Source organism: Pseudophryne corroboree, chromosome 1 (genome assembly GCF_028390025.1).
Source record: "Pseudophryne corroboree isolate aPseCor3 chromosome 1, aPseCor3.hap2, whole genome shotgun sequence".
Lineage (NCBI taxonomy): Eukaryota > Metazoa > Chordata > Amphibia > Anura > Myobatrachidae > Pseudophryne > Pseudophryne corroboree.
Window position 1 is genome coordinate 222,679,037 of NC_086444.1, and position 26,273 is coordinate 222,705,309.

A 26,273-nucleotide genomic window follows, 5' to 3' on the forward strand; every position below is an offset into this window, starting at 1 on the left:
TGCACATGGTTTTGCCCAATTGCTAAAAAATGTCCTGCTGCGATCAACTTGGAGTTACTCCCATTATGTGATGATTTACCTCTAAGTTAAACAAGTCCACATGTTAATAAATGTGCGCTTTTTTGTGCTGACGATTAGGGGCAATTTGTTAAATCGACCAAAAAAAGATTTTTAGTAGATTGCCCAGCAGAACTTTGCCTAGGACCAAAGGCTGCCCCAAGTCACCCCGCCATCAGGGTGATGGACATAAGCTGTGATTAAGAATGATGGCCTGTGTAGAGTACCCATTGTACAGGAGAGTTGTGGAACAGCTCGTAGTGCCACAATTACATGTTCCACTGGTTTTTAAAAGAGACACATACCTATGTATGGAGGGGCACCTGGTAGAGGAGAAAAACAGGGAGAGGGTCCTGTTTTTAGGTTTTATTGGCGGTGCACTTGGTCATGAAAAAGTATTGCCAGGCTTGCCCCATCTACCATAGAACCTGCCCTAAACCAGTGGTAGCCAACCCTGGTCCTCGAGAGCTACCAGCAGTTCACATTTCCAGCTCCCCTAGCAGGTGCACAGGTGCAGTCATTACTCACTGACACATTTAAAAAATATCCACAGATGGAGCTAATTACTTAACTTGTGGTTCTGTGAGGCGACCTGGAAAACATTAACTGTTGATAGGTCTCCAGAACTAGGGTTTACTACCCCTGTCCTAAACCCTCATACTGGGCCCCCTCTTGGTCCACTGCCATTGATACAGGTACTGTACTCAGAGTGAATTTCCATGGATTTGGTTGGGCCCCTAGAATAGTTGTTTCAAGGCCACCAGTATGTTTTGGTAGTACTAGATCATGCAACAATTTATACAGAAGCAATACCCGAGGTTTAATTGGACCCTAAACCATACGATCATAAAGGCAATGTTGCAGTAAGGGAAGGATTGGGACATTGTTCATTGTCTGAGAGATTCCCCAAGCCTCAACTGGGTTTAGCCCTTTTGAACTACTGTATGGGAGACAACCCTGGGGCATTTTGGATATGCTAAAGGAGGGTTGGCTACAACAGTGGCCTAGAGAACTAAATGTAGTACAATGTGTTACAAGTTGGGGAAGATAAGCCCTTTGGTGCACCAACACTCAGAAGCGCAAAGTCGACAGAACATAAATTATGATACTACTGTAGTAACCCATCCTGATGTCCTGAGAATAAGGTCTTGGTTCTAGTGCCAACCAAAAATAGTCCCCTGTCCCCTTTTTGGCAGGGGCCCTATGAGGTGTTAGAAGTCAATTTATTGAACTCATGACATGAGGAGGTTTCAGTGCCAGGACTGTTGAGTACAGTAGTAGAAAATTCCTTGATTACCATAGATCCTACCTTGACCACAGACCAAAAGTGGCAAGTAGAGGATACGGTACAATGAAACAAATGTTCTCTTCCCTACCAGGATGCATGGCTTTCATTGAACATGATAGTGTCATGCTTCCCGGAGGGTAGTAGTGAAATAAAATAAAAGCCCTACTGGATCCATGAGGCTAGGTGAAGTGCAGGTAGTAGGGAGGTGGAGAGCATGGTCCAACTGGAGGAGATGGCAACATGGAACAAGTGTTCTCTTCCCTACCAGTCCCTCAGTTGGACCATGCACTCCACCTCCCTTCTAACGACACATAGCCTAGCTTCATGGATCTGGTAGCGCTTTTGTTTCACTACTATACCAGGAAGCATGCCAATATCATGTTCCTTCAAAGCCGTGGATCCTGGTAGGGCAGAGAGTCTACCAGTGAATGGTGTAGTACGACTGTGCTGGTTACAAAACCCAACGGCAGCTTACAGTTCTGCAATGACTTTAAAAAGTTAAACATTGTGTTCCAGTTCGATGCCTATCCAATGCCACAGATAGAATAACTGGTGGAAAGTTTGGCCTACAGCAAATACTTAACAACCCATGATCTCACAAATCTCTTACGCCCACAGCCAAAGAAAAGACAGCTTTTTCTACCCCTGAAGGCTTTTTTCAGTACAAGGTCCTACTATTTGGTTTGCATGGAGCCCCAGACACTTTCAAAAGCGTGATGGACAAGGTACTAACACCCCGTACTGCCTATCTAGATTATATAGTTATACACTCCCAAGACTGTGAATCTTACTAAAGTTGAGGCAGTACTGGCCACATTAAGATCTGCAGGCTTCACGGCTAACCCTGAGAAATGTGTTGTTGCCCTAAGAGATGCTAAGAATTTGGGTCAAGTAGTTGGACAGGGTTAGGTGAAACCTCAGAAAAGGTTGAGGCAGTCAAATATTGGTCGAAGCCTAAGACCAATTCGCAGTTGATAAATTTCGTGGGCATGCTAAGTTACTATAGGCAGTTTATCAGTCACTCTGTGACTAGAGTTTGTCCATTAACAGGCTTGCTAAAAAAAAAAAAAAAAACACTATACCAATTGGCTGGAGCAGACCACTCTTGTTGAAAAAGCATGGGCACATCTTTGTCTGGCCCACTGTACCTCTCTGGTACTACAGGCACCCAAGTTTGGCTGCAGATTCTTTCACCAGATAGATGCCTCTGATGTCGGCTTAGATGCAGTCCAGTCCAAGCAAGGGGGTAGAACACCCCATATTGTACTTGAGCAGGAAGTTGTTGCTGAGGGTACACAAATATGCTACAGTAGAAAAGGAGTGCCTGGCCATATTGTGGGCCATAGAAGCATTTCGATACTATTTGCTGGGCAGAGAATTTTCCTTAATCATAGACCATGGGCCCGATTCAGACCTGATCATTCCTCTGCGAATTTGCAGAGGTTTGCGATAACATAGTTGCTGCCCAAACAGAGTGAATTCCTGCCTCGTGCAAGTCTGTGTACACCTTGCAAAAAGCACTGCATACTCTGGTCAGCTGCAAATCCATTTGCAACTCACTCATCATCGAATGTTTTTTCTAGTCTGTGTGTAGCCCAAGACCTACTCCTACAGTGTGACAGCAACAGGCTTTTTGGGGTCGGAGTTGATGCCACCCCCCCCCCCCCCCCCTGAATGCCTGCATTTTTCCTGACACTCCTATATGTCCTTTTTATGTAATGAACACGTTCCTCCCGGCACTGATATTAAGGCGTTTCAGTCTTGGTATGAGTTAGGTCTCTTACGAGTCGGACAGCTGGTGAGTGGGGACAAGATTGACTCCTTTTCAGACCTACAAGATAAATGGAATTTGACACCAAGAGACTTCTGGCACTACTTACAAGTACGTCATTTCTTATTATCCCGAGGTCCTCCGAAAACCTGGTTTGTAGCTCTCACGCCCTTTCAACATATGTGTGCTGATCCAGTTTCTCCGTCCCACTCTATTTCTATGATTTATAATCTCTTGTCAGCTGACTCCAGTCTAGCCCTCCTCCCTTCACTAAAGTGTGGGACAAAGAACTTGGTGTAGAATTGGGTATGGATATACTGTATGTGAGAAAATATTTAAGTTAGCCCACGCTTGTTCCTCTAGTACATTAATCGTAGAGATCCAATATATATTGATTTTCATGGTGGTATAGATGCCCAGACACCCTTTCCAAGATGGGACTTGGTGTCCCTGATATTTGTTGGTATTGCTCTAATGGACCTGGGAACCCGCTCCATATTTGGAGGGATTGCCCTATATTCCAACCTTATTGGAAAGAGGTTCTCTTCCTCTCCGCCAAAATCCTAGGAGTGAAAGTCCCTGTAGATCCTACATTTTTTCTGTTTCACTACTCGTCTAGACCCTTGTCTAGAGAAATCTTTACTCATCTTAGTAATGCTGCAAAAGCTGTAATTCCTGTGCGTTGGTGATCCTCCGCTCCTCCAACGGTTAGGAATTGGTTCAATAGAATTGACCTCTATATGGACATGGACGATATAATGACTTCTGTAGATGATGGCTATGCTTCCTTCAGAGACACTTGGTTTAGATCATGGGTCTTCAACCTGTGGCCCTCCAGCTGCTGTGAAACTACACATCCCAGCATGCCCTGCCACAGTTTTGCTATTAATGTATGCTAAAACGGAGGCAGGGCATGCTGGGATGTGTAGTTCCACAGCAGCTGGAGGGCCACAGGTTGAAGACCCATGGTTTAGATGGATGAACTTTTAAGACCCTTCCGTCTTCAGGGGGATTCTCACCTCTTGTTCTCCCATGAATCCCTGGGTCTACCTATTTCTGAATGGTCTATTTTTACCCTTCGTCTTCTATATCGGATCAGGTTCCTTTCTAATTATTTCGGTCTTTGCCTTTCCATTCCTTCTTCTCTTTTCCTTTTTTCTTTCTTTTTCTTCTTTTTCTTTTGCTCTTCCCCTTTTTAGCTACAGTACTAGACATTCTGGATTTCGGATTATCTTGTTTTCATCATAAACTTTTAAGCAGGTTTACTTAATAGGTATTCAGGATCATACATTGTTTTATTAGCTATTTTGATCACATTTTTATAGCTGTCAAAGTTTTATGTTAACCTGAGACACCATTAATCTTTTTTGGTCTCTGTATTATGGATGGTTAGATATTGTGATTATTACTCTTTGTATTTTTGTATATGTCCACTTTGTTTGATATGCTGATTTAATAATAATATTAAAACATATTTTGCTCTAAAAGGCTGTCTGGGATAGTAATACCATTGTAAATAATTGTAAAATAGTATAATATAGAAACTAAGAAAATAAATCTATCAAGAACACACAAACCATTGGGGGTCATTCCGACCTGATCTCTCGCTGCAGTTTGTCACAGCGCAGCGATCGGGTCAGAACTGCGGACGCATGGCAGCTTTCGTTACCTAGCGATCGCCTCTGAGACAGAGGCGGTCGCTAGACGGGAAGGGGCTGAACGGCGGCGTTAATCCGCCGTTTAGGGGGAGCGGCCCGGCCAATGCAGGCGTGGCCAGACCATTGGGGGGGTGGGCTGCGGCCAGCGGGAGCGACGAGCAACTCCCGGCCAGCCGCAGGAGCTGCGCTGGCCGGAAGTTACTCCTCAAATACAAAGGCATCGCCTCTGTGCGATGCTTTTGTATTTGTGCGGGGGGGGGGGGGGGGCGGCACTGACATGCGGGGCGGACTAGCCCTGTGCTGGGCGTCCCCCCGCATGTCTGAGTTAACGATTGTAGCTGTGCTAAATTTAGCACAGCTACGATCAACTCGGAATGACCACCATAGTTTTTAGTCGGAAGATGACACTGGTGCATGGGACTGAAAGTTAAAGAATTATTGCTTATTGTGGTATTAAAATAATAATAAGAATTTATCTCCACAATTTAAAAAAAGTGGGCTGCTGAAATAAAGAGACATAATGTAATACTTAATTGTTGCTGCTGGAACAACAATATGTCATACAACACTAATGTTACTGTAAGTACATCCTTTGTAGTTACCAGATATGTAACGGTTGGTGATGCACAAGGACCTATAGCGTACTTTCCTTGTGGTTATTTTTTTTCTTCTTTTGGGTAACTTCATGGATCAAATTTTCACTATAAACTACTACAGTAAGAATTTGCACTTTAATTTGCAAAGTTGTTGAGTTTAGGGGAGTTTTTATCTCAATAAAAGTGTTTTGAAAGTAGGACAATAGCTTCCCTAACTGGTCTGATAAATGTAGCTCCATATTAAACTATTTTTTTTTTTAATTAATGTAATTCTTTAGCACAAGGCCACGAGGGACATCGAGAAGAATCCTACTGCCAGTATGGTGCTGGTTTTCCTGGGAGGAGGTCAGCATTTTATTTTCTAGATCTATTTCCTTTTAGTCCCATGCTTACAACTAGGGAGGCCAATCCCGGGCCATTTTTTTCAATTCAAGCACTCAGGATTGAAAAACGGTCAATCCCGGGATTGTTGGGACACCCAGAATTGGCTAGAAAAGAAAAAAAAGTACTCAGCCTTCTCAGGTCCGTATGTTAGCAGGTCCAGGCAGCAGGCAGCAGTATTGTCAGCAGGCGCCTGGTCCAGCTGGCGGTGAGTCTGGGGACAGGCGGCGCGGTTTACACTGTGCTGTGTAGCATGACCTCTAACACCACGTCATGCTGCGCAGTGCTCAGACGCTGCCCGGCATTAAAAAAAAAAGGCATTATCTTAAATCCTGGAATTGAAAGCTCCAATTCTGGGATTCAATCCCGGCCAAATTTAGGCCAAAATCCCAGGATCCCACCGGTCCCGATCCCAGGATTGGCCACCCTATTTACAACAGTCTCCCTATTATATAGCTATATCTACGCAAGGTCTCTGTCTTGTTTCCTTGGCTGACCGCTGCAACTACAGTCCTTAACGTTGCCTGTTTCTTTGTGCTTCAATGCTGTGAAATACAGGTAGGTACTTATCCATCATGCTATACCATCATGGTGGCATCTGATTCGCTCCAAATTTATTCTGCAGCAAGACAATGACCCCAGCCTCAGCCTGCATCTATTCCTGTAAGATTTTCACCTTCCTCTTGTTGTCTGCTGTACTAGATTCACCTTGACAAAGGGTGCTAACAATAATATACTACAAATATCTGTGTATCAAGCAAATAAAAGACAGGAATAAATTCCAATTTTTGATCAAAACATTCAAGCTTGCAGCCCATCGTCAAGGGACCCAAATTCTCTGCAAGTCCCTAATGAGCTATATGGCGGTGTTTTATTGTGACTTAAACTAAGTCACACTCACTTTTTTACTCATGAACACAAGAAGTAATGTCTGTACAACGTTATAAAACACAAAGAACAATCCTAAAGATAGATTAACATTGCCAATCCTTTCCTTTTATACAATATATTCCGCAGTGTGAGCTGGCAGATAAACATAGCTCAATATTCTGGAGTTTATATACATACATACTCTGTGTGCAGAATATATAGCTTTTTATCTCTAATCACAATATATATTTCTGCATATGTTTTATGATTTATTATTCTGCATAATATACATAGTTAAAGAAACTTTGAAGTAGATAGTATTCAATCATTCTACAATAAATAATGGCATCAATTAATAATGAGTATAATATAAAGCAAAGCCAATTAAAGCAATTGGAAAGAAAATGAACAGACAAAATAAAAATTAATATTTTATTTTATGATTAGGAACAAAAAGAGACACTATTTCTAAAATAAGCACTGCTGCTACTTCTAAGTAATAATATCTGTTATTGTGGTCAGTGACTGGAATGGACGACAAGGCGCCACTAACTTTTATTTATTTGAACTTTCATATCGGAGAACTGCTGCCTTTTCTAAATCACTGTTTCTGTTAACATGTCTTATTGTAAAATACAATTTGAAAATTACAGTTGCTTGTCTTTCATGCTAAAGATGGTGCAATGCTTAATCCCAGGCTAGTGAACCTATGTGTATACCCAACCTGAAAGATTTAATGAATACAAATTGCAATATTGCTGTGACTTGCTGTTTACAATGCTTAAATATGTAAAACCAAACATCTGCAATTAGTATAAGAGAAGCTTATTGGACAAGTAAAGTTTCTCTTCCAATCAGCTTCACCTTTTCAGGCTGCAGGCTGAAAAAAACTGTTAATTGTACAAAGGTGATTACAATTGGAACTGGAATTGTCCCAAATATTTAAATTTTGGCATTTCATTAGTTGAATGGAGCAGAGACTTGTTTAATACAGTGAGATCCTGTGGGATATTGATACCACATTCGTTCAGCCACACGGTCACTTGTACATGCTACTTTCAAAGGAAACTGAGCTTTTACTTGTTCATGTTTCAGTAGTCGTTCCCATGCGCAGCCTCCCACCTCACCAATTGGCCATGCCCTTTTATGGGTGAACCAGGTGACATCCAAGTGTCATCACCATGTGAAAGGCCCTCTCAGCAATCAAGTAAGGGGGCAGGACATAAAATTTACAATAACTTGAATGTATTCAGCCAACACATCGACATAAATTTCTTCTATGTAGTCTTTTAATTGTTATTCCAAGTAAAGATCACAACCTCTTAGGGGTAGATTTACTAAAGCTTCTAAAACAGACAAGTGATGGTATTGCCCATAGCTACCAATCAGATTCTATAATTTGTTAGAACACAACAGATAAATTATAGCTTCAATCTGATTGGTTGCTAGGAACACCACCACCATGTTTCACTTTTAGAAGCTTTAGTAAATCTACCCCTTAGTCAGGGGAACTTTAATACTCCTTTAAATCCTCACTTGAACAAAATCACTCCAAACAATGTCTAGGTTAACTTGATAATGTCCGTTCCTCTGTCATTCTCTGGGTGCAGAGAACGTGTATGACAGTATTGCTCAGCTACTTATGATATCTTCATTGGACCTCTGGCCCCATCCTATGAGGAGTCTCAGAATTATATACAAGTCTCTATAAAGCATCAAGATATCTCCAACTCCATAACTTTCTATAAGGCAGGGAAGCCTTTATTGCCATTTAACGTCCCCATAAAATACTTGGCTTTGAAATCTATTGAAACCCATATACTTGGGAAAAAAATGATGTTAATTGCTGACACCTAAACTGTTTATATACCCAATTAGTTTGGTTAATGGAATAATTTTTTTCAACAGACCATGTAAAGCCTTCTTTTTTGGTGGTGACAGTGGTAATATTGGTGAGGGGGGTCATTTTGGGAAGCCATTCTGGGACCTTCTAAAACTATCAACGCAGGGCATTTTGGGACCTTCTAAAACTATCCATGCAGGCCATTTTGGAACCTCCTGAAACTATCCATGCAGGCCATTTTGGGACCTCCCGAAACTATTCATGCAAGTCATTGTGGGACCTCCTGAAACTATCCCTGCAGGCCATTGTGGGATCTCCTAAAACCATCCATGCAGTCTATTGTTGGATGTCCTGAAACCATCCATGCACTCCAGTATCGGATGTTTCAAACCATCCATGCAAGCCATTGTGGGACCTCCTGAAAGTATCCATGCAGGCCATTGTAGGATGTCCTGAAACTATCCATGCAGGTCATTGTGTGACCTCCTGAAACTATCTGTGCAGGACATTGTGGGACTTCCTGAAACCATCCCCGCAGGCCATTGTGGAATGTCATAAAATTATCCCTGCAGGCCATTGTGGGATATCCTAAAACCATCCCTGTATGCCATTATGATACCTCATGAAACCATCCATGCAGGCCATTGTAGTACATCCTGAAACATTGACAACTTTATTAACATTCCTTCTCCCATCAGAACACAAAGTAATTAAACCAACAAGATGAAACATAAAAATACATCCAAAAACCTTAAAAAACTTGTGTCAACCTTTTTTTGCGTTGATCATTTCCATGTCACCTTTTGACCATATGGGGTCGACCTAATGACTATCTAATTACTGTACATTAGATCTTCTATACCATACCCATACCATTCCACCCTAACCAGATATAAGAGCACATATGGGCGCTTTCTCCTCCTACAGGAAGAATTTTCTAAGTAAAGTATACAGTTGCTGATAAACATCCTATGGACTCCAAACAAAAATCAGTGAATTCAGCAGTACTGCTAGTGCGGCTTACTTGCAAGGCAATGAACTTGCAATTAATTGGATTGGCCCTTTAGTTGGGGACTTTTAACTCTCTCTGCATCCACAACTGGATTCTGTCTGTTATACACCAAGTAAATGTGAAAAAATGCATTCCATTTTACCTGGCCTGCAATAGCATATAGTTGGCAGGCGTTTAATCCCAAGGTAAGGAATTTTAAATATTATTCACAACACAGAACATATTCCTGCACAGACTTTCTCCAACACAGTTATAAACACCTTCCACAAAATACTTCTATTGAAGAACCATTTCAAGCAGAAACTATGCCACCCTTTTGATGGTGTTTTAAAATCTGCTACTGTGGGGGCGTGGCCTGGCTGAGGAACAGTGGAGTTCAGCTTTTCCCCAGCTCCCGATATAACCCCACTTCCACACACTTTACCCCCTCTGTGGGGACCCTGCATCCGTCCCCAGACACTGGGACCCCCCCTGCCGCTCCCTGCAGCACTCACGGAGCCCGGGGACCATTACTCTGCGAGCCGCCGATTGAGGCCTTCACCACTCCTGGAAGCCGGGCCCTCGAGTTCCGGACTTCCCCCAGAGGCTGTCCGCGGCCGGAGCGGAATTCTACACAGGCAGCGGCCTCCCCCGGCGACTACCCTCCGCACCCCCCTGAGTCCTCTCACACCGCTGCCCGAGGCCTCCACGGAGCCCAGAACCCCCCTCAATACAAACCGCCAGTTGAGGCCTTACCCGCCCGCCGAAGCCGCGGCCTCGAGTTCCGGGCCGCTCCCGACGGCGGGCCGCGGCCGGCGCGGAGCTCCACGGGAGTGATCATCTTCCTCCCGCGAATTGCAGACACAGATTCCCCTGGCTGCCCGCACACCCTGCTGAAGTCTGCAGCCCGTCTGCAGAGAGATCCTCCCGGGCACTGCTGGATGTGGTGAGTCCGGACTTCAATATATGGGGCTGACATCCCCTGTGTTCTATTATAGCATTGAGACTGGCTTGCAGGGCAGGGGTCCACACAGAGCCCCCTCTTAGAGACTTCCTCACCCTGTATTCTGTTTCTGCTGGCCTTGGTGCCTTAAAGTGCCTAGTCCTCGAGCTGCAGGGGATTTATAGTACCACTTCCATACATAGCTTTCCTGCCTCCCTGTATGGGCAAAATAGGCAGGTCCTGTTTGGAGATGTGATCTCTACATTCCTACGCATTGCTGTGATCCTGGCTCCCCAATGATATAGTAATGCCAGGCTGATGGGAGTCGTTGCTCGATAGACGCATTTTAATGTAGCTCTGCACCACTACCACTCCACAGTTCAGACCAAACTACGCTTCTATTGCTATATACCTACATTATGGTCAGAACCAAAGCCAGGAAATCATCCCAGACCAATTCCACACCTCGACTAAAAAACCCTTCATCACAATCGACCATTAGACCTTATCTCCAGCCGGCAACGACCGAGACGGATCAAGAATCAATGGCGGCCAGTCCTACTTCTTCGCCCTCTTCCTCGCCTGTATCGTTGTCCAAAGGCGGCCCTGCTCCTCCTCCATCATGGGAGAGAAACGAACTAAAGGAAATATTTTCGTTTCTTAAAACACTCCCCACTAAACAAGATCTTCAGGATACGATTAGACAGGAAATGGCGACTGTCAAGAAGGATATATCACAATTATCGGACAGGCTGACAGCTGTTGAGGAGACCCAAGATACCTCCGATACACTTTTTCGATCCCTGCAGGATATCCTCACAGCCCAAACCATGGAAATACGCTCCCTACAAAATAGGGTGACGGATATGGATAACAGGGGACGTCGGAACAATATCCGTATAAGGGGCCTCCCGGAAGATGTCCCGCAATCAGGTCTCATTGACGCTCTCACGAAGATCTTCAATGAACTGCTGGGAAATGAACCTGACACTGAGATTGTCTTTGATAGGGCTCACCGTGCTCTTAAGCCTCGTGGACTTCCTTCAGACAAACCCCGCGACGTAATTTGCCGCCTACATTATTTCACGCAAAAGGAAGACATTATGCGCAAAGTGCGCCAACTAGATGAAGTGGCATTTAATGGAACGCCGATCTTCCTTTATCAGGACTTGTCCTGGCACACACTTCAATTACGCAAGACATTGAAACCTTTGACAGACGAATTACGCAAGCGACAATTAAAATATTGCTGGGGATTCCCCTTCAACCTACAAGTTTCTTATTCTGGGAAAGTATTCTTCCTGCAAAATTCTTCCGATTTACCGTCCTTCTGTGCTGCATTGGGACTGCCGGAATTGGCCATCCCAGCCTGGGAGGCGGAAGTCCCGCAACTACAACTGCCGCAACATAAACAAAGAGGCCCCCCCTGGCAGACAGTCCGCTATGCCAAAAAGGCTCCGACCGCTGTCGCATTGTCCTCCACTGCGGTTGATACCTGACTGGGCGTTCTCTACCGCCTGGATTTTTCAGTTGGTGTATTACTCCGCCTCTCAATGGGGCTGAGATCCTTCTAAGTGGCCCTCCTGGTTCTTTAGTTGAGCTTGCAACGTTATCTTTTACATGTGTGGTGGTTATGGTCTTTAAATGTTACGCCTAGTATTCTGGTGCTAGATAGCTATATGTTCCTTTTTTTTGTGAATGCTTCTAAGATGTTCGTACTTGCATTTCGATGTTTGCGTCTTCTGACGACGACTCCCTTGTCCCCCTACCCGCTTAGTATAACACTATTCCTTGGAGCTGTGATCCTATAGTTGGGACGCGGTCTCCACGGCGGGTGCTTCATAATGGTTTATTTCTCTACTCTTCCTTTCTTTTGTTCCAACTCCTCTTTCCTCTCTCTATATCTCTGTCTCCCTTCTATGGTAGTTTCCCTGGGAACCATGCTGCTGACCCCCTTATTTGGACACTATGAGTGCTCCTAACCGAATTAAAATCTCCTCGTTTAATGTTAAAGGACTTAATGTACCTGAAAAAAGATCCAAACTACTTAGATCATTATGGTTGGACAAGGTAGATGTAGCCCTAATTCAGGAAACACACTTTAAGACAGGCCTGAGGCCCACTTCCTTGTCAGACCGCCACTTCCCTCTCTCATTCTTTAGCAACAACCCGGAAGGTAAAACAAAAGGGGTAGCAATCTTATTTTCCAAAAAACTCAGTGTGACGGACGTGGTGGCCCACAGACTGGTACCAGGTAGACTACTATTGCTAAACTGTCTGATTTTTCAACAAACTTTCACGTTTATTGTGTTGTATGCTCCCAATCAAGCCCAACCCCAGTTCTTTGCATCACTCCTCTCTCAGTTTGACTCTCTCTTGCAGGGCATAGTGGTATTGGGAGGTGATTGTAATTGGTCTCTAAATCCCACAGTAGATACTTCTAACGCAGCCCCTAGATTTTCGAAGCGCAAGCATTGCCAAGTTCGGAAAGTCTTCCACGAGCTTCAGCTGGCCGACTCCTGGAGAGTCCTGCACCCTACTGCCCGAGACTACTCCTTTTTCTCTCACCCCCACCAGGTCTACTCACGTTTAGACTACCTATTTTTAAGCCATAGACATCTTCCCCTTCTCTTAGATGCTGATATAGGTCCCATCACATGGTCAGACCACGCTCCTATTTCTATGTCTCTTTCGTTCCAAACTCCCACTTTAGGTCAATGGTCTTGGCGTTTGAATGAATCTCTTTTGCAAGATGTTTATTGTAAGGGGGAACTCGAAAAGGCCTTGTCTGATTACATTGACCTGAACGATACGCCTGACGTGTCCAAAATTGTAGTGTGGGAGGCACATAAATGTGTTATCCGGGGTAAACTGATTCAACTGGGTACGCATGTGAAAAAACAGAAAAAGGCCCTCATCGATGCCCTCTTACAACAGATACATACCCTAGAAGCTGATCATAAAACTTCTATGTCTGGAGAAACTTATGCAAAATTAACTGATGTTAGAGCCCGACTGAATAAAGTGCTATCTGACACCGCGCTACACTCCATGCGTAAATGTCGAAACCGATTTTACCAATGGGGTAATAAGCCTGGCAGACTGTTGGCACGTGCTTTACGTGCACAGCATTCTGCCTCATTTATCAGTGCAATGAAAGATGCTAATGACCTTCTACACTCCAAGACCCCAGAAATTGCCTCTTGTTTTAAGCAGTATTACTCCACCCTTTATAATTTAGCTACATCCTCAAATTACCCTAACCCTTTGTCAATGTTACCTCAAATTCGGAATTATTTGTTGGCCACGGATTTCCCCACTATTTCAACGACAGATATAGAGCTGCTGGAGCGTCCATTCACCCTACAAGAATTAGACCATGTTATCTCGTTAACTCCGTCCGGTAAAAGTCCTGGGCCGGATGGTTTTACTATAGCATATTACAAGACATTTAAGGATAGTTTGGCTCCCTTACTGCTTCGTGCCTACAATGCTATTTCTGCTACCTCACATTTTTCCCCTCAATCCCTAGAGGCACATATTGCAGTGATTCCTAAACAAGGTAAGGATCCCGCGTTGTGCTCCAGCTACAGACCCATCTCCCTGTTGAATGTTGATTTAAAACTCTACGCTAAACTCATGGCTGTCAGACTGAATAACCTTCTCCCCTCCCTAATACATAGAGATCAAGTGGGATTCATCCCCGGTAGGGAAGCTAAGGATAACACCACAAAGATTTTGAATTTGATACATTTGGCTTGCTTGAGAAAACTACCCACAGTATTGCTCTCGACGGATGCTGAAAAAGCATTTGATCGGATCGGCTGGGACTTTATGAGGTCTGTGCTGGAGCATATTGGCCTGGGACCTATCGCGCTCCATAGAATCATGGCTTTATACACCACTCCTACCGCCAGGGTCAGGATTAATGGTACTCTCTCAGACTCCTTTAGTGTCACCAACGGCACGAGACAGGGTTGCCCCCTTTCCCCTTTGATTTTTGTACTGTGTATTGAGGCGTTAGCAAGAGCTATTAGGAAAAATATTAATATCTCTGGCCCTCGGGTAGATGGTGAGGAATTTAAACTGGCACTTTTCGCTGACGACCTCCTAGCGGTCATATCCAACCCCGCTGTTTCGCTCCCTCATCTTATGCGAGAATTTGACACCTTTAGCAAACTTTCTAATTTTAAAATTAATTACTCTAAATCCTCCGCCCTGAATGTCTCTGCATCCCCCGCTGCGGTTAGGGGCCTTCAACACGCATTCCCCTTCTCTTGGAACTCTCACTGCATCACCTACCTGGGAGTTAGATTAACAAATAATCTTTCAGAACTGTTCACCCTAAACTTCGCGCCAATATTATCCCTAATTCGTAATGATTTTAGTAGATTGCATTCCAAACGCCTGTCCTGGCTAGGGAGAATTAATGTCATTAAAATGAATACTCTCCCAAAGCTGCTGTACCTCTTCCAAACCCTACCGATTTCTATCCCGAATTCTTGGTTCCAGTCTATCCAACACCTGATTCAACAGTTTATCTGGTTCCGTAAAAGACCCAGAATTGGATATGCCACTCTTTCTAGATTTACTGGTTCCGGTGGTGTTCAACTACCTAACATCAAAACTTATTATCATGCGGTGTTACTGAATAGAGTGCTCGACTGGACCAAGAGTGGGGATATCAAACAGTGGGTGAAACTTGAAGGGTCTTGCATGCTACGACATCCTGAGATTTTCCCATGGTTACCCCATATTGCGAAGCTTTCTCCCCCCCACCCAACGATCTCTCCTACAATAGCCGTTTGGAAAAATTTACGACGTCTGCCCTCCATTTCTTCCCCTTCTTGCCCACTGACCTCTTTTTTAGCTAATAATGAGTTCCCTTCCGGCCTTAACCCCAAGCATTTTCTTCATTGGACTGAGGCGGGGCTCTTCAGGGTTGGCCAGCTGATCGCAGCGTCTCAGGTGAAACAGTTCTCCGAGATCAGGCAAAATTGGGACATACCTCAGACGGACTTTTGGAAGTTTCTGCAAGTCAGACATTTTATATTAACTAACCCTGCGCGATTGGCATTTTCCCGTGAACTAACTCTATTTGAAAAGCTTTGTGTATCCCCCCAACCCCTAGCCCACTCCGTTTCTACTCTTTATAAAATACTACAAAACGCACAAACTGACACCAAACCGTCTTTCGCCCGCGCGTGGGAAAAAGATCTTGGTTTAACATTCTCACAGGAGGAATGGGAATCTATCTTCCTCAAAGCGCACGCTAGCTCCATATGTATTCAGATTAGAGAAACCCAGTACAAAATTCTCACCCGATGGTATAGATACCCCTCTATTCTGCACACAATGTTCCCTGCTGCCTCAAATAAATGTTGGCGCTGCTCCTCATCAATAGGTACGATGATTCACATATGGTGGAATTGCCCACGCCTGAGACCCTTTTGGAACGAGGTAATAAAGATCTCAACCGAGATCTTAGGTGTTCAGCTTCCAGAAGATTCTGCGTTCTGGCTCTTGGGTCATTCTTCGATTCCTGTCTCCAGTTATAAGAAATCTCTGCTGAAACATCTTTGTAACGCAGCTCGTGCAGTTATACCTGTACGGTGGAAGTCCTCATCCCCACCTACTAGGAGGGATTGGTTCCGCAGAATAGATATCTATATGGTCATGGAAGACTTACTCCTTACCTCCACTTTCCGATTATCAGTTTTTAGGACTACCTGGGCTTCCTGGCTTGATTTTAAAACGACAGATGCTTACAAACTTTACATCTCGTAATACTGTGGCTAAGGTGGTTTCCTGACATTGTTTACACCTTCCTATCGGTACCCTCCCCAGGGTGCTTCCCCTACTCTTCCTTTTTCTCTTTTTCTCTTTCCCCTTCGCTCCTTTCCTGCCTCTTCTTTCCTTCTTCCTTTCTCCTTTTTATTTGCTTTATAAAGTTGAAAGTTTAATGTTTATTGTGTAATTTGGGATGTACTGAGATATTGAATGACAAGTGTTTAGAATTTTCTGGATACTCAACTGGCTGAGCTCAACTCATCTTCTATACATTCAGTACAGCGTAGTTCCGGTTTAGCTTTCTGAGACTATTGTATTTGAACACAATGTTTTCAATGTACTTTGTTTTCTTTCAATAAAAATCAGATTATAAAAAAAAAAAAAAAATCTGCTACTGTGCCAAAAACTTGCAGTTGGCATCTAAATAAACGATTACTTAAGTATGTCTCACGTAAAAGTATAATTTCTTCATCATTAAGTGTTTCCATAATTTGGAAGGAATTCCTTTACTTATAATCTAGAAAGCACAAACTGTAAGTTTAACTGTGGAGCCCTGATTATAATGAGAAAAAAGAAACCAAAATACATAAAATTAGATTCAGAATTTGGAATGTGAACATAAGGCTTGCTGGTACAATCTACCAGAGTTATGTGCAATATATAAATCCCTTATACTGTAGTCTGTACATCCTTAAAAGAGCTTCCAGGCCCATTGCTTGCGCTGGCTATTTCCCCTCATGTTGTACCCCTACAGCCATTGCTTTCTACTTCTCTTGGACATGGCTGAATAACACTCTGGCTTCATTTGCTCTTTGTTTTAGCATTAAAAACGCAGGATAATCGACATTTTGACACTCAGGGGTTGATATACAGTATAGAGCAGTCAAAAAAGTGGACCAATGAGGAAGCTGCCTGCTTAAGATAAAACTGCCAATTTAATTATCCCTATTATTTTGGAAGCGCCTGGGACCATATAGCTTTACAGTCTCTTTTATAACTCATTCACAGATAAATTGGCCCCCAATTACTTCATACAGTATGTTTGGCCAGCTTTGTGGTACAGTGTATAACACTTCTGCTTAAAAGCTCTTCTGCCATGGCTTTAATGGTTAGAGTTTGTTTGTTCTCTGAGTTTTGTTAGTAAACCTTGAAAAAGAGGGGGCTACATTTTAAACAGTCGTAATCCCTAATCTCTTCCTCCAATTTGGATGTGAATAACGCTGATAGTCTGCACTTTGAAACCATATTTATTATATAACTGTAACTTAAATATGTTTTGATCAACAGCAAAAATAATAAAAATTGTGTCAGTGTCCAAATATGTATGGAACTAACTGAACATACAGTAGATCAGGTTTCATTCCTATAACACTACTTTATACTGTAGAATATAATCACCACCTACAAAATGAAGCCAACTAGCAAGGCATCCATCAAAGGAGGACCATCTGGACTTTTGCCCCTGGCCCTGACAGACAGGGGGCCCATGTGGCAGTGGTGTTCATCGGTGGGCATTAGAGTGACAGGCTCTCAGGCGGGATTTCAAATGCAGCACTGGTTGCCAGCCAATCGGAACTCTCATACTGGCAGCCAATCAGAAGCAGCGGCTTTCCAGCTGGTGCGCATTCGTATTGCCCCCAAGCAAGCCCATCACTCTCACTACTGTGCTGCCACTATACCTGCCTGTCTGACTAATGCTGCGAAGAAGCAGCGCCTGGCCTCACTGTCCACCAGCTTACATACAGGTGATAGTGAACGAAGGGGGGGAGAGGAGAAGATGCTGAGAGAGACTGGACGAAGGAAGGGAGATGCAGGCTGAAAGACTCAGTGAATGGGGAGTCTGAGAGAGCGAGTGAAGAGGGGGTACAGTTTGAGAGACACAGAGTGAAGGGGGAGCAGGCTGAGAGCAACATAATGATGGGGGGCTGAGAGACAAAAAAGTGAATGGTGGGAGGCTGAGAGGCACAGAGTGAATGGTGGGAGGCTTAGAGGCACAGAGTGATGGGGAGGCTGAGAGACTCAAAGTAAATGGTGGGAGGCTGAGAGGCACAAAGTGATGGGGGAGGCTGAGAGACACAAAGTGAATGGTGGGATGCTGAGAGACACAGAGTAAAGGTGGGAGGCTGAGAGACACAAAGTGAATGGTGGGAGGCTGAGAGACACAGAGTAAAGGAGGGAGGCTGAGGGACACAGTGAATGGGATGGTGAGAGATGCAGATGGGAGATGATTGCATTGAAGAGAGACGCAGGTGGGAAGTGATGGTGTGGCTGAGAGACACAAGTGGGAGATGATGGTGTGGCGTCACTCATTTAGAAATGATAAATAATTTTACTGTAAAGATGCTTAGTGATAATGCTGCAAATGTTACACTTAAATTTGTCAGTATTTTATCCACTGCAAAGACTGACACAAAACATCTTAATGCATAAGATGTGTTTGTATTCTGCGGTGGTTATCGCCACTAAGATGTGGCTTTTTTTTTTTTTTTTGTGAATCTGGCTTTTTCAATGTATTTTATGTGGAGCTCTATATATATTTTATGTGGATCTCTATATATATTTTATGTGGATCTCTATATATATTTTATGTGGATATATATGTGTGTGTGTGTGTGTGTGTGTGTGTGTGTGTGTGTGTGTGTGTGTGTGTGTGTGTGTGTAAACGAATAATAATCAGTCTCTGCACAATCATTCATCCAGAGTTTTTTCGAAGATACCTCCCAGTGCAGCTCAATCCCACTCCGAGCCACCGGAGTATAAGGTTTAGGTACTGTGCAAAGAGAATGGAGAGCGCACTCGTCAAGGTAATAAGTAACATTTTATAAAAAGGTAAAATATTAACATACATAAAGGTTAAAAATCACTTGTATAACAGGACAGTTCCGCACTCGTAGCCGTCTGACAGCTTCTCAGCTCGGCTGGTCTCTCACACCGACTCCGGACCCAGCGGGTGACATCACGAACGCCCACGTAGTTTAAGCCACGCCCTATGCATTTCGTCCAATCAGGGACTTCGTCAGGGGATGTGGCAAGTCACCATTAATACCATTATATACCAACTTTAATTAGCGTCAAACGTTCACACTTGGTAATTAATTAGGTCCTCACAGAGCACGTGTAATGACAGGATGCCATTAACTAGAAGCAAAAACTGGTTATATTTACATAATATTTATACAAATCGAAGCGTTTACTCTCCAAATCCCATATGTTTCATTTATACCAATACAACACTGCAATATGTACCATTACTACAACCACTTAATTTTATTACTTATTTTTATATATCATTTTTGTAATCTTTTAGATTCAAATAGTCCTATCTACCACTACTTAGTTCTCATTTCTGCTTGGAGAGTTAACCCTTCGCTGTACAGAATTTCATACACCAACAAAAAATAAAAGCAAAGAGAAAGTTCAAAACACAATATACATCAGATATAACAGGTAAACAATATCATCAGAATTCACAAAGTACTATTACAGTCACTATTAGACCAACAGAGCGGAAAGTTGAACATCTACTACATCATTCATATTGTAAATGATTTCATTACGCCTGAGACTAATCCACTAAGGGATGCCAGCCGGGTCTGAGCCACTGCCACTGACACACCATGGATATAGTCCAAGTGTTATTTTAACTATGAAGAAAGGGAACTATATCACAGCCTTCATTTAAACCCAAGGGAGCAAACCTATTCAGGGTATAAATCCAGTAGGTTTCCCTCTGTGACAACTTCTTCAGAATGTCACATTTTCTTTCATCCATATATATTTTCTCTATTGCCTTAAAGGAGAAACCCTGTAAACTTTAACCTCCGCATTCAGCAAAGTGTCGAGGGACACTATGATTCTTAACTTTATTTAAAATAGTACGAATATGCTCAAGAATGCGGAGCTTCAAGGGTTACTTAGTTTTTCCCACATAACGCTTGCCACACACACATTCTATTAGATATACAACGTGTGTGCTCAAACAACTAATTTTTCCTTTGATTTTCCAACATTTTTTATTTTCAGAGTTATAAAACTGTTTATTATCTTTATGGGCAAAGTTACATACTTTGCACTTCTGACAAGCAAAGAGACCATTTAACACATTAGGTGTTGATTCTTCTTGTATTTTACTCAACTTGCTGGGTGCTAAACTATTTTTCAGGGAACATGACTTTCTATAAATAATTTTGGTCTGTGGAGTAATCACTTCTTTCAGGAGAGGATCAAGTCGGAGGATATACCAATGTTTATAGAGTATATCCTTAATCTCATTACCTTTACTACTATACCTTGTTATAAAGGGAACCCCACAACCTATACCAGATGTATCTTCTTTCAGTCTATACACCATAAACTCACTTCTGTCTCTACTCCGTGCTTTGTCTACACATTGTCCAATAAGTGCCTCTGGATACTTCATCTCTTTAAACCTCGAGCTGTACACTCTTGCCTGTTGTTCAAACATGTCTATTTCAGAACAATTCCTTCTTAATCTAACGAACCGGGAATATGGTTTATTTTCCACCCATTTTCTATAGTGGCAGCTGTTATAATGCAAATAGCTGTTTCGATCAATTTTTTTTAATGTAAGTACAGGTATTCACACTTTCACCTTTTTTACACGTAGTGCTGTCAAGTATAAGATCTAAAAATTCGATTGAGTTTTCTTGAAAATTAGAAGTAAACTGTAAATTATAATTATTAATATTTAAATACATTATAAACTCATTGAATACTTCCTTACCACCAGACCACACCACCAGGATGTCATCTATAAATATTTTATAAAGGTGAATTCTATCCCTAAAAGGGTTATTCCTGTCCACATTTTCATGTTTCCCACTTCACCAAATATAAATTAGCAGAGCTTGGTGTGTAAGGCGTTCCCATAGCAACACCACACTCTTGGTTATAAAAAGTCTCTTGGAAATAAAAATAATTATTTTTTAGTATATATTATATACAGTCCAACAGAAAAGCTTTCTTATTCTCGCTTAAACTAGTATCTTTGTCAAGGAACAGTTTAGTAGCTAGGAGGCCCTCCTCATGTGGGATGCTAGTATATAGCGCCTCCACATCTATACTTGCCCAACTATAGTCATTCTTCCACTCCAAGCTTCTTAGCTCATTCAATATTTGTGTTGAATCCTTAATATATGAATTAGGATTCAAAACATATTTCTTAATGTGAGCATCTACAAATTCAGAGATGTTAGAAGATACGGATACAATACCCGACACTATCGGGTGACCGGGGGGATTAACGAGCCTTTTGTGAATTTTTGGCAGACTGTAAAAAAAAATGGAACCCTGGGATGTGCAATAAACATAAAACCAAATTCATCCTCATTAATACTTATCTCTCTTATTACCTTGTGGCTGAGAGACGCAAGTGGGAGATGATGGTGTGGCTGAGAGACGCAAGTGGGAGATGATGGTGTGGCTGAGAGATGCAAGTGGGAGATAATGGTGTGGCGTCACTCATTTAGTAATGATAAATTATTTTACTGTAAAGATGCTTAGTGATAATGCTGCAAATGTTACACTTAAATTTGTCAGTGTTTTATTCAGTGCAAAGACTGACACAAAACATCTTAATGCATAACATGTGTTTGTATTCTGCTGCGTTTCCTATCGCCACTAAGATGTGGCCTTTAAAAAAAAAAAAAACTTTTAATGTGAATCTGGCTCTCTCAATGTATTTTATGTGGTTCTATATATATTTTTTATGTGGATATATATATATATATATATATATATATATATATATATATATACTCATTTCCAGTCTATTCTGAACACCTCACACCTCACAATACTATTTTTAGTCCTAAAATTTGCACCAAGGTCGCTGGATGACTAAGCTAAGCGACCCAAGATGGCGGCACAAACACCTGGCCCATCTAAGAGTGGCACTGCAGAGGTGCACGGTGGTCACTGGACGGCTAAGCTAAGCGACACAAACACCTCAATATCACAGGAATTATTTGTTCTAATCAATGGTATTATTGGTCCAAATCACTGGAAGAAAATGACAAAATCACTGGAATTATTCTTTCTAATCAATGGTATTATTGGTCCAAATCACTGGAAGAAAATGACAAAATCACTGGAATTATTTGGCAAGATAACTGTAATTAATAATTATAAATCACTGATATTAATTGGTAAAATCTCGCTATCGCCTGCCTAGTGAAGTGGAATCTAGATGGGATTTTGTACCGGGGACACAATAACTTCATCAATTGTCTAAATCCCACTGCACTAATGGCGGAAAATGGGCACACGTCTAACAGCGCACTGATTATACTGAGAACTGATTATACTGATCACTGATGATACTACGGAGAACTGACACTGAGCAGCGAGAACAACACTGGACTATTGTACTGTAGTATACTGGTCACCACAATGCAGCACTGACACTGAGCACAGATATTAAGCACTGATCAGGATACTAGAAGTGACACAGAGCTGCAAGATACAGCAATGGCCTACTGTACTGTACTACTATAATTATATACTGGTGGTCCCCACAATGCAGCACACTGAGCACAGATATTACCAGGTGTATCTCACACATTGCTCAGAACAGATTACAGAATGTATAATCACCAGGTGTATAACACACATCGCACAGTACAGTATATAGGGTGTATAATCCCCAAGTGTATCTCACACATCGCTCAGTACAGTATATAGGGTGTATAATCCCCAGGTGTATCTCACACATCACACAGTACAGTATATAGGGTGTATAATCCCCAGGTGTATCTCACACATCGCTCAGTACAGATTACAGGATGTATAATCACCAGGTGTATAACACACATCACACAGTACAGTATATAGAGTGTATAATCCCCAGGTGTATCTCACACATCACACAGTACAGTATATAGGGTGCATAATCCCCCGGTTGTATCTCACACATCACACAGTACAGTATATAGGGTGTATAATCCCCAGGTGTATCTCACACATCACACAGTACAGTATATAGGGTGTTTAATCCCCAGGTGCATCTCACACATCACACAGTACAGTATACAGGGTGTATAATCCCCAGGTGTATCTCACACATCGCTCAGTACAGATTACAGGATGTATAAAATCACCAGGTGTATAACACACGTCGCACAGTACAGTATACATACTGGTCACAACAATGCAGCAGATATTGAGCACTGATCAGGATACTAGAAGTGACACAGAGCTGCAAGATACAGCAATGGCCTACTGTACTGTACTATATGTATACTGCTGGTCACCAAAATGCTGCACTGTCCTACTATATACTGCTCACAATAATGCAGCACATATATGGATAGTATACTTGACACTGATAATGTCGATATTATCTTAAACCATAAAGCTATACCTTTAAACACACTTTTACCATGGAGCCGCTGCGGCCGCTAGACTTAATACACACGCTACGTAATTTGTACGCTATTTGCATACAGAGTCCCGTACCTTGTACGGACTTAGCGTACAAACGCTGCGATGGGGGTACAAAGTACACACAGCGCGCACACACCCAGAGATATACTTAAAATCTTAGTAGTAATGCAATGCAATGATATTACACCTTAAACCTTATGCAGCAAAGCACTACAATGATATTACACCTTAAACCTTATGCAGCGCTGACGATACAAAGTACCCGCAGCGCGTACACACCTTATTAATACACTTAAAAACCTTATACAGTTAGGTAATGTAATACGCTTTAAACCCTAGCAGGGAAAAGAGGACACAACACCGATTTGTAGTTAAACACTGGGCTCCGACACCTCAGCGTATATATCTGGAAGGGGATAACAATACAATTTATACACTACAAAATACAACAGAGTAAAAATGGCTACAGTCAATGTACATACGTGAGGCAATTCGCTTGCGCAACCTGGACCAATCCTCCGCTCATCAGGTAGATAGCGTTCAGAGTCTTGTTGTCAGGCCAGGCTGCAGCAGGCTTTTTATACAGTAGATCAAAACATAATACAATAGACACTGTGTGCTCTTCTTCCATTGGTTCGGGAGTGGGACATATCCTGTGCACCGGGGACCATTGGTCAGCTCAAGAAGTGGGCGATGGCTAGGACTTGAGATGTGGTTTCTGTTGTTTGCATCTGAGTTCCCGCCCCATGACCAGTTAAACCCATCACATTAATCATACATAAATCTGGTATTATTAATAACTTAATGAGGTAATATATAATAATGTTCTTATTCCCACCAGATTAATGTTTATGTGACTCTGAACAATATGATCCCACACATGATATGATTATCTATTTCAATCCTCAAGATATACATATATCCACATATATCCATATACTCACATATATATATATATATAGACATACACACATACTCCTGCTATTACAATTTGTTAGGAATTATATATATATATATACACAAACAAACACATACATCTCCATGAGTTTTGACTATGAATGTTAATATCTTAGATTTCTAACTGTCTGGTTTTGTGTTTTGGTTAGCTATTGTTAATTGATTTTCTAACAGCGTCGGTTCCTGGGTATTGTCTCTTCATTTGTTTTTGCCTTCAGGTGAGACAATGACAATCCAGTACTCATTGTTTAAAATAGAAACTCGGCTATCCTAGTAAACAAAGGTGTTTGCCTTCTTCATAGAATTTCAAAGCTTAGTGTAAATAAGGCCATTGTATTTTAGTCTCTGGGAGTTTTAATTTATGTGAGACTGATCTTCATGCTATTTAGAATGAAAAGCAGACAGTGTGGGATTTATACAATATATATATTAGATTTATGATATGTCTTTGTGGCTTTTCCATGAGAGTACAAACTCCACTGTAATTACTCATACCACGCTCAAACCGCGCAGGACCGCAGGAGCGACCATACACAATTTGCGAATATGTGCATGCACAGCCGAACACGCACGCACACGGAGGCCACCTATGTGGTGTTTGTATGTAATGTGTGTTTTGTAATATTTTCTGACTTCGACAACACAGAGCTGCAAGATACTATGTGTATTCTGCTGGTCACCAAAATGCTGCACTGGCCTACTATATACTGCTCACAATAATGCAGCAGAGATAGTATACTTGACACAGAGCAGCAATATACAGCAATGGCCTACTGTACTGTACTATATGTATACTGCTGGTCACCAAAATGCTGCACTGTCCTACTATATACTGCTCACAATAATGCAGCACAGATATGGACAGTATACTTGACACAGAGCTGCAAGATACAGCAATGGCCTACTGTACTGTACTATATGTATACTGCTGGTCACCAAAATACTGCACTGTCCTACTATATACTGCTCACAATAATGCAGCACAAAGATTGTATACTTGACACAGAGCTGCAAGATACAGCAATGGCCTATTGTACTGTACTACTATAATTATATACTGGTGGTCCCCAGTCCCCACAAAGCAGCACACTGAGCACAGATATGGAGTGTTTTCAGGCAGAGAACGTAGATATTTTCAGCACACTGAGCACAGATATTTGCAGCACACTGAGCACAGATATTTGCAGCACACTGAGCACAGATTACGGAGCTTTTCAGGGAGAGAATGCAGCCACGTCCTCTCCGTTCAATCTCCAATGCACGAGTGAAAATGGCAGCGACGCGCGGCTCTTTATATAGAATACAAATCTCGCGAGAATCCGACAGCGGGATGATGACGTTCGGGCACGTTCGGGTTAACCGAGCAAGGCGGGAATATCCGAGGCTGCCTCGGACCCGTGTAAAATAGGAGAAGTTTGGGGGGGTCGGATCTCGGAGAACCGAACTCACTCATCTCTAATATATATATATATATATATATATATATATATATATATATACATAATTATATAATATATATATATATATATAATGCTCTCACGAGCAGGGCCCTCTTCACTCATGTGCTTATACTTTTCTTACTTTAATAGTCATAGACTGCACCAAATCACGCGGTTTTCTGCCACATGATACTTATTTAAGTGTCATCTGCTGATGTAGCCATGTTTATTTACCCTGTACTTGTTCTATATTGTCTTTAACTGTGAGACGCTGTTTTCCTGTTT

General features: G+C 42.3%; 1 long non-coding RNA gene across 1 annotated transcript in view; it reads left to right on the forward strand.

The window, feature by feature from the left end:
- The window catches only part of LOC135061919 (uncharacterized), a 90,578-nt gene that overhangs the window by 2,689 nt on the left and 61,616 nt on the right, over positions 1–26,273 (forward strand). The window contains exon 2 of the long non-coding RNA XR_010248290.1: positions 5,649–5,715. This is a non-coding gene — a long non-coding RNA (uncharacterized LOC135061919). The remainder of the gene's footprint in view (positions 1–5,648; positions 5,716–26,273) is intronic.